Source organism: Camelina sativa, chromosome 2 (genome assembly GCF_030686135.1).
Source record: "Camelina sativa cultivar CO46 ecotype springtype chromosome 2, ASM3068613v1".
NCBI classification, from domain to species: Eukaryota; Viridiplantae; Streptophyta; class Magnoliopsida; order Brassicales; family Brassicaceae; genus Camelina; species Camelina sativa.
In genome coordinates this window covers 21,716,675-21,727,405 of record NC_141881.1, presented here as the reverse complement: position 1 = coordinate 21,727,405, position 10,731 = coordinate 21,716,675, and the positions used below count along the sequence as shown (strand labels likewise).

General features: G+C 32.6%; 1 pseudogene; it reads left to right on the top strand.

The window, feature by feature from the left end:
* Nucleotides 1-391: 391 nt before the first annotated feature.
* Nucleotides 392-1,578, top strand: LOC109127680 (putative F-box protein At5g52610; annotated as a pseudogene).
* Nucleotides 1,579-10,731: the final 9,153 nt, after the last annotated feature.

The following is a 10,731-nucleotide window of genomic DNA, read 5'->3' as shown; positions in this document are numbered from 1 at the left end:
GGGCCCATCTTCCTTAATGGGCCTCACGTCCTCTCACTAGGTCCGTGAACCCATCCATATCCGACGGTTGGTTTGCTACGTCTGGGAGGCTTTAAAGACTTGTTACCGTCCCTACAAATCACCACATGATCTTTTCCTATGTTTTGACCTCACTTACACAGTTCCGACAGTTACTTCCCAGAAGGTCACCCATCTTGAGACTACTCCAGCTCAAGCACGCTTAACTCTGGAGTTCTCTCAGGCCCCTTGACCGAAAAGATAAGTGCATTTTGGTGACATAGGTGGCCAAATCAATTTTTTTAAACCTCTCCGCAAGTCTCTGAAACTGGGGTATCACAAAAATCTTATCAAACTGAAAGAAAAAAGTTACTAATCTTTTTGTTAATGAAATATGTTTTCTGAAGAGCTAGTTGAAATTTTCTTAAGATTGCTTGTGAAAACCCTGGGGATATATCTCTGTGTATCCAAGCTTTGGAATTCAATCATCCGCAGTCAAAATTTCATCAACATATACCAATCTCGATGCTCTACTCGTCAACCACGTGTCATGTTTGGTTTACCTGAGCTATGCACATTTTATCTTTGGCATTTTTTCACGTCATCTCAACCTTCTTAGGTTATCAATGCGATATGTTGTGTCCGTAATATACCTCTAATACACCTTGTTGTCTCAATAGCTTGATCATATGTGTTGAATACATGGGTCAATTGTGGATATCGACACGATTATGTCATCCAAGGAGGAATGTTGTAAACACTTGGAGTGGATTTCCATAACCGTCCCACTCATATGTCCAGGACCATAAGGCCCATCGGCCATATTTTCTAGTCTAATTCGGTTTAGTGTTTGTATTGTGATAAGGCTTATGCAATCCTGCCTCAAGAAAGGGTGTAATGTTACCCCAAGGCCCCAATCCGATTTCTATAAACTGTTCAGGAAATGGTATATGGGATATGATCCTATTAGTTATCAATATAAGGTCTTGTTTTCTCAAAAGAATGTTTATAAGAAGTGCCGACAAAGTGGAAGTGTTAACACTAGGAGGTCAAGATTCATCGATGATCGAGGTTGGGAATAATCATACTCCCATAACCAGAGGAATATGCATCGATGGTGTTGTGTATTATGTTACTGACACGTCGCATGGACCAAAATTAGTAAGATTTTATGTGGCGACCAAAAAGTTTGGTAATTTCATTAAAATACCGACCAATGGTAATAGTACGGGCATTTCTCTACCTTAGTGAATTACCAAAGAAAACTAGCTTTACTTGCTACAAACAATATTAGCATGTATGATATATGGGTTTTAGAAGATGCCGGGAAACAAGAATGGTCTAAGGTTTCTATAGTTATAACTCGAGAGATGTGTTCGTATGATCTTGTTCGGGCAGTGTTGGGTTTCGTTGTGATGAAGTTGCAGCTCGTGATCGATCTTTTCAGTTTTATCTTGTCTATGTTGATCTTAAAAGGAAACGTTCAAGGGAAGTTTGGTTGAGAGGAATGAAATGCACATCATATTCATATCGAGAGGGGATTGCTTCACGGACTACGGTGAAAGTATTATGTTACTGTAATAAGAACAAGAAGAGCGATCTTTATTATGATCACATGAGTGATTTTGGATTCTTTTTTTTTTTTTTTTTTGACGATAAGTGATTTTGGATTCTTCTTTCGTTTAATGTTGGGCAGTTTTTTTATTTCTTTTTCTCTTTTTAATGTTGTTGGTCACTCTCAGTCCAAGTGAATCCTTTGTATGACTTTTAATATTGTAATAATATCTTATATAATATGAAAAGGTTTTCTCCTAACTTTGCATAACACGACGACATTTGGCAGTGTATATTTTCGACATCTGTCATCACTTCTCAATTATTAAATTTTTTTAATTCATTTTTCACAAAATTACATACATTTTTTCACATTCACTATATTTAAATAATATTTCTATACTAAAAAATATATTAACATTTATATATGTAATGTCCTTTTAGTAATTATATATAGATATCATTTATCAATATTTTATATAATTACCATAACATTATAATTTTATAAATAAGAAATAATTAAATATTAATATTATAATTTTGGACAAAATAAATTTTCAATAGTTAAAGATTTAAATATTAATATCATAATATCGGAAAAATAGAATGAGATGGTTATTAAACTCTTTACTAATTTCAAGCTCATTTGGCAGCGTATATTTTCGACATCTGTCCTCACTTCTCAATTATTAAATTATTTTAATTCATTTTTCTCAAAATTACATACATTATTTTTCATATTCACTATATTTAAATGAATATCTGTACTAAAAAAATATATTGACATTTATATATGTAATGTCTTTTTAGTAATTATATATGGATATCATTTATCAATATCTTATATAATTACCATAACATTCTAATTTTGCAAATAAGAAAGAATTAAATATTCATATTATAATTTGGGACAAAATAAATTTTCAATAACTAAAAATTTAAATATTAATATCATAATTTCGGAAAAATATAATGTGATGGTTATTAAACTCTTTACTAATTTCAAGCTATAAAAATATTATAATAATTATTGGTTGACAACAAAAAATTAAAAATATTTGCTTCACAGTTTTTGTGCCAAAAGATCAAATCAATTTATTCTAAAATAATTTCAAGATATAAAACAACATGATATTTTATTTTTCTTTAATAGTAATCATTAACAAAATTTATTGCATATTGATTCTTTAAAATGTAACTCCCATGATATTTGAAAATAATTAAAAACAAATCTTTCATCATATGAATACACTTTAATGTATTAACTACAATAAAAACACAGACAAAACCTATGGTATATTTAATTATTTATTCTTTGAAATGTAATCATAACTCCCATGATTGACCAAAAAAAAACTGAAAAACCTCTCATAGTACTACAAATTTATATATAAATAGCTAGACAAAGTCTTCATCAAACATCATATTCTACCTCTCACATAGTTTTCTAAATTTTGTAATATTTAATTTTTTCCTTTATATGACATTTGTAGGTTTTGAAATAAACAATTTGATTCGAAATTTTGGAGCATATATAGAAGTGAACATGTGAAATGTGGTTATTCATTAGAAAGATTTAGTTGAATAAGGTCTTAGGCACATAACACATTCTCACTTGTAAATGTTGGTAAATGTTGTTTCAAATGCCTATGTTGTATATCAATATTGTATTTTTTTTTTTCTTTTGATCCATTTGATAATTTTTTTAATATAAAATTTTAGTTTTAGATCATAATTCATAAACCCTAATAGATTTTATATCTTAGTCACAATATTTATGCTACTTATTACACACGCTATATTTTACACAAGTGTGTTTGTATGTATTTATGAACTTTCTTTCCTATAACCATTTCCTTGATCCTTTATTTTATTTATAGGTTATGGCTTCTGATGAGAAAATTTTTGCGATGGTTTAGAGTTTAGGGTCGAGGAAGATTTGGACGTCTAGGTGATTTATATCTCATGATATGGGTTTCCAAAGCATGTGATTCTTCCAAATTTATTTTTATTTTCTTACACAATTTAGTCTTAATTATTTTCTTAAAATATATTTAACATCTAATTTCTTTTCACAACATTATTGTTTGGGTTATACTATGTATGCACTTATTTTCTCTTCTCATATGTTCCATTATTTTATCTAGCCAAGATTGATTGTTGATGATGTGATGATAGTGCTTACCTGCAAGCAGAGCAAGGCAATGGGATCTGACTATGTGTGCAAGTTTCATCAATACATATTTAACAAGACTCGCCTGTACCACGTGTTTATCAAGTCGAAAAATCCAAAAATCACCCTATGCTAATTCTAATTGCATTCTAGAGAGAGAGACAAAGGGAAAGAGAGAGAAAACAATGTCTTGGAGAAGTAGGAAGATTTGAGTTATCTCTTCTTCCATCCATCACATGATTATAAAAAAAACATAGAAGAAAAAAAAATTAACTGGTGAACAATTATTTTATGTTTTCTTAGGTTATGCAGTTAACACTACAAAAAGTAACTCGATAATATGATGGTATGTTTTTACTCTTTTTTGTTGGTCATTTTGAGTATAATACAACACATATATATATATATATTATTTTTAAACAGAAAAGTATAACACAAAAAAACCAATTTTTATTTGATATAATACTATATCAATATATATTAATAAAAAAAATTTACTCAATTCTAAACTAGAATTCAGTTTACATTTAGTATGTTCAATAGATATAAAGTACGTGATAAAAATATAAAAATATCTAACAGAGAACTTTCTTTTCCAAATGCAATTAATCAAGAAACACAAAGAATTCTACTTTTAGAACACAAATGTATTTGAAGTCATTTGTATAATTCATTAAGATTAAAATATTTTATTGCTAAAACATTCAAATTATAATAATAAAACTTTTAAGCATGTGTGAAGCATGCTCGTAATATATAAATATTCAAATTATTTATGCTACCTTTAGTTATTTAATTAATGAAATTATATACACAGAGAATGAAGGAAGAGCATGAGTTTCGGCTCAAGAAGAGGTTATTCGAGAAATTCAAGCTACTGTCTCGTCCTTCTTGAATGTGTCTGATTTTAGAAGATATTGATGTTTTATTGATTATATGTTAAGAGCGGACAAACTAACACATAATGTCTATGATCAGCCGCATTTTATTTTATACTTAATCAATTTTCTTTTTCCCAACGTAAAAAATGTTTGTAGGTCTTGATTGCGGATCAAAACATAAAGAGCTCTATATATTATGGTATACAGACTAAATATTTTAAAGTAACCTTTCATATTAACAAAATCTTTCAGTTTAATATTTAACTAATCAATAGTCATTCATTATAAGTGATTGAGAATACTTATTTTAAAACAAAACAAATAACAAACATAAGATCATTTATCGAAACACAAAATATAAAAATTTTAAATATTTTAATAAATCTAAAATATGTTAAAATTATTATAAAGTTATCTCGCGCATTGCGCGAGTCTACTGCTAGAGTGATTATATAATATGACAAGGTTTTTTTAAACTTTGTCTATCGTTACGACATTTGGCGTTCTATTTTTGCGACACGTGTACTTTACATTAATTTGATGTTTGATCTTTTAAATTTATTTATTTAGAAAAGTTTTCATTTCTTTTATCTTCCTCTACCAAATCTTTAATTATTTTTAGTTTGTATTATTTAATAGAATTTCATAGCAAAAATCTATATAGTTTATTTTGGTTTTAAAAAATTTGTTTTACAAGAATATATTTTGTTTACTTTAATTTATACGATCTGTAAAATTTTCACTAACTTTCCTATAAATTTCTTTACTCTTCGTCTACCAAATATTTAATATATTTGGTTTTTAATATAGTATTATTTCATAGCAAAAATCTCTATAGTAATCTATTTTACAAGATTATATTTCTTCTATTTTGTTTTTACGATTTATAAATTTTTCACTTATTTTTTTATCACAACTGTACTTTTATTCCTTAACTATTTTTATCGGTTTCACATATCAATTTTTACTATATATTAAACTATAATAAAGTAGAGTTGTGAAAAATTGTCATTTGGCACCACTCTATTTGTTTATACATTAAATTGTATTATTTATATACAGTATGCTCATTTTCTCGTCTAGTTTCTTCTTCATATATTCTACATCAATACAATAAAAGTACTATGTTTCTCTCCAGGGCTTGACACATCAGCTTTGTTATTCAAGTAGGAGCTGACACCTCAGTTAAAACAGGTAACTAATGAAAACATTTTAATTAATACAGCTCACCTGATTTTACACCTATGTGGACTAAATAGAAGAGAACCGAACCGAACCGAAAGTGAGAGTGTTTTTATTTCTCCTGGATTTCTTTTACTTACGGTTCGGTTTGGAAGCATACAACAGAGGAATCACTTAATTTTTTTGTCAAATCACTTGAATCAGAGTGCAATTACTTTAGATCTAAGTAAAATCCATGCAACCTAAAAAACTAACGAAGAAGAAAAGCAATAAGGGTTTTTTTTGTTTGTTACTTACACGTGGCCTATATTATTTTAATTAAAAACTGATTATTGAGCTGTTTTTTTCTGGACCTTTCGTTTGAGCTTTTTGTTTAGCTAACAAGGATGTCTTTTTTTGCTTATGTACTAGCCTAGGTAATGTCTCGCGCAAATGAGCGGATTGTTGTATAATAATATATATTAATTAATTTAAATTTATTTGATAATCATAAATAAACTTAACAAATCAATTTAAATGTCATTAATATTTTTTACACTTTTATTTATTCAAATCATACAATATCAAAATATATAACTTATTTAAAAATAATCATATATACATTATACATATCTCTTAAAGTAATTTTATTTTTATTTTTCAACTTTGATAATAATTTTCATTAGTATTTTTGAGCATTTGAGATAATAAAATATTATGAATAAAAAAACAAAATTTTACTATGTGAATTAAATATATAATTTAAGTTTTTCATATAAACTAACACATAACCTAAAGTATTTAATAATTAAAAACTAAACTAATTTGAAAGTAAAAAAAAAAATATTTCCTATAAAATCATATGAAGTGCAATCAAAGTTTTAAGATACAATTTTTTATATATTCCTCTTAGTTTAAGATATATTGCTAGGTTTAGTTCTAATTTTTAATCCTTGTGATAAAAGATAGATAGAAAAGGAAAACTTAATGTTTTTGTTATATAGAAAAATCTTTAAAGTACATATTTGAATTAAATTAAAATAGTGATTTTTATATAATTATATGTTAAATCCCAAACTGAATATAATGATTATTATTCTAAAATAAATGTATTACAATTTTGTTTGATGTAAGTGAGAGTTAAAAAAAATTGATTTGATAATTATATTACAATTTTTTATATTCCCCTTAATTTAAGTTATATTGCTAGGCTTAGTTTTAATTTTTCATCCTTATAGAAAGAAAATAAATATCAAATTGGTTTTTTTTTTTTTTTTTTTTTTTTTTTTTTTTTTTTTTTTCAACCAAACTATATTAAAATTAAAGGAGAACTCCATGATTGGTTGCCCAAACAGGAGGATACGAGTTTACAAAGGTAGAAACTGAAGGTAGGGTTCGTGAAGATCGAGCGAGGCAATCGGCCCTGACATTGTCATCGCGAGGAATCCTGGAGAGGGAGAAGGAGGGAAAGGAACTTCGAAGCAATGAGAAATCCTCCAGCAGATTAGAGAAAGCCGGCCAGTCTTCTGGTGCCTGCACCATCGCCGTTAGCTCCACACTATCCGTCTCAAAAACCTGACAATCGACTCCAGCCACCAGTAAAGACTCCATAGCCCAGATCAACGCTTGTAGTTCTGCATGTAGAGGAGAAGGACTCCGACGATGACTTCGTGCTCCCAACAGGATTGTTGTAAGCTCTCCACTGCAGCACCACCAGCCCAAACCCTGGTAGGGGTCTGTACTTTTCCAAGAACCATCCACTTGGCATCGGGGAGAGGATCCCCTATCCTCCGTAAAAGACGGGGGGACCAGATAATTCACTGAGTAAGATTTGGCCTCCTCCCACAATAATTTATCCGTAGTCGCCTGATTCAAAATCCCTAGAGGTTCACCCTCAATACCCTGGAAAATCTTTTTATTCCTTTCTTTCCAAATGGACCAAATAATCCAGGGAAGTTGAATGCCCACATCCGAAGCCCCAGATTGCGAAGATGCCCGCCAAAAAATGAAATCTAAATTCGCATAAATCGATGTGTATGGAAAGCCCCCTTGATCCAGCCGTAAAGGCGACACCTCCCAAATACATCGAGACCTAGGACACTCAAAGAGCGCATGGTTTATAGTTTCCACCGCCGAATCGCATCTCTTACACACGGTATCACACCGAACACCCCGATATGCGAGACGCTCCAACACAGGTAGAGTACCCGAGCCAATCTGCCAGAAAAAATGTTGGATTTTGGAGGGTACATCAAGTTTCCAAGAATGAGCCCGTAAAGCCGTACACGTCGGCCCAAATTCAACATCCTTTAATAATTCCCTAGCCAATCGGTATCCCGATCTGACTGAATATTTCCCCGATTTAGTATAATGCCATATTAATCTATCCGGTTGAGTAGTTCTACTAACCGGCATACTCCGAATTAGTTGAATATCCCCCGGATCGAAAAACTCCTCCAAAGTAGGTAAATGCCAATCCTTAGTCTCCGGGTTAATTAAATGATTAACCATTAAACTGTGGAGCCATAACCTCCCTCGACCATTCGCCGGTCTAGGGCAAACATCCGGTATCCATGGATCTCGCCAAACCGAAATGGAATGGCCAGAGCCTACCGCCCAACGAGCCCCCTGCTCCACCAAACCCTTAATGGAATAAATACTTCTCCAAGCAAAGGACGGATTATATGGTTTTTGTGCCATAAGAGGGTGTTTGTTCCTGAAATATCGACTTTTCATCACCCGAGCCATTAAAGACTGTGGGTAGTGAATGAGACGCCAAATTTTTTTGGCCAACATAGCCTCATTAAATTGTTCTAGAGCTCGGAAACCCAGTCCCCCTTCAGCTTTATCTGCACATAATTTATCCCACGCAACCCAATGCATACCACGAGCTTTATCATTTGATTTCCACCAGAAAGTGGAAATTGCACTTGTCAATTTAGATGTTAGTTCCTGAGGAAGCTTATAACACGACATAACATGGGTAGGTAAAGCCAACGCCACGGATTTAATCATAATTTCCTTGCCACCCTTCGACAAACATTTGGCAGACCAGCCATTTACACGATCATCTAGCCGATCCTTAACATAGCTAAAAACCTTAGTTTTCGAACCTTGAAGGTTCTCAGGAATACCCAAGTAAGAGCCCATACCACCCTCCGTAGAAATCCCAATAACTGACTTTATCCGGGAGCGAATCTCCGGAGTAACCTTTTTGCCAAACATAATAGATGATTTTGCCAGATTGACCTCTTGACCTGAGGCTCTGCCATAAGACCCCATTATCTCCATAACCGTCCTACATTCCTGATCAGTAGCTTTGCAGAAGAACAGACTATCATCCGCAAACAGCAGGTGCGAGATAGTAGGACTACCACGGGCAATGGTAATGCCCGTCAACTTTTCCGCTCTTTCAGCCTGCTTTATATTAGCAATCAAAACCTCCGTGCAAAGAATGAATAAGTATGGTGAAAGAGGGTCCCCTTGTCGTAACCCCCTCTGTGGTCTAATAAAACCTCTTGGCTGTCCATTCAGAAGAACTTGATATGACACTGATGATACACACCACATAATCCACGAAATCCATCTCCTATCGAAACCTAACTTGTCCAAAACCGCCTCCAGAAAGTCCCATTCTACCCGATCATATGCCTTACTCATATCCGTTTTAAAAGCCAAAAATTCCGAATTACACCTTTTATTTGTATTTAAACCGTGAAACATCTCTTGAGCCACTAGAATATTATCAGTAATTAATCGTCCAGATACAAATGCTGATTGAGTTTCAGAGACCAAACGGGGCAAAAGACGTTTTAGACAGAAGCACAACACTTTAGAAATAATCTTATAGCTCACATTACATAGACTTATAGGTCGAAACTCCGCCATCCGCTGTGGCCGATCCACTTTAGGAATGAGGCAAATATTGGTCTCATTTAAAAGCGGATCAAACCTGCCTGTGCGAAAAAAATCTTTAATTAAAGCCACTAAGTCCCCTTTGAGAGAAGACCAGAATCTTTGGAAGAACAAAGCCGTCATTCCGTCAGGACCTGGACATTTCTCCGGATGCATAGCAAATAGAGCTTGTCTAACTTCCTTTTCCGAGATATCTCTAATGAGATCTCTGTTCATTCCTGCCGTAACAATTGGATCTATTGCCTGTAGCATTTCTGCAATACCTCCACCATCGGATTTCTTAAACAGCTCCTCAAAATATGATGTAGCTATATGTTCCATACCCAACGCTGACTCATCCCAAACGTTATTTGCACCAAATAAACCAATTATCCTATTCCGAACCCGTCTTTGTTTAGTAGATGCATGAAAATATGAAGTGTTTTTGTCCCCAACCCTGAGCCAAAATTTCCTACTCTTCTGTTGCCAATAAATCTCCTCATCCCGGTATGCCTCTTTCAATTTCCTCTCAATTCCCCGAATATCTTCCAGCGAAACCGAGTCGTCCATCTTCGCATCATGCAGAGCAGTCTTCAAAGAAGAGATGAGTGATGGACCAGTAATGACATTATTTTTCCTCCACCAGGAAATCGAATTCCTACAGTTCCTTAATTTATCAACAAAATCCGGGATCCTAAAATTCCGGGTCCGATTCCATCCAGACTCAACCGCTCCAGCCAAGCCCTCCTTACCCAACCACCGCTTATCAAACCGAAATTGTCTCTGACGTCTCCGGGTTGCCGTCAAGCAAGTTGCTAAAATTGGACTATGATCAGAACCAATCATCTCCAGATACTCTACTTTCGAATTGGGGTAGAGGGCGTGCCAATTGGACTACTTTCAAATTGGTTTTTTATATAGCAAAATCCTTACAGTACATATTTAAATTAAATTTTAAAATAATGATTTTTATATAATTATATGTTGAATCACAAACTAAAATATATTTATTACAATTTTGGTTGGAGGTAAGAGAGAGGTAGGAAAATTGATTTGATAATTATATTACAA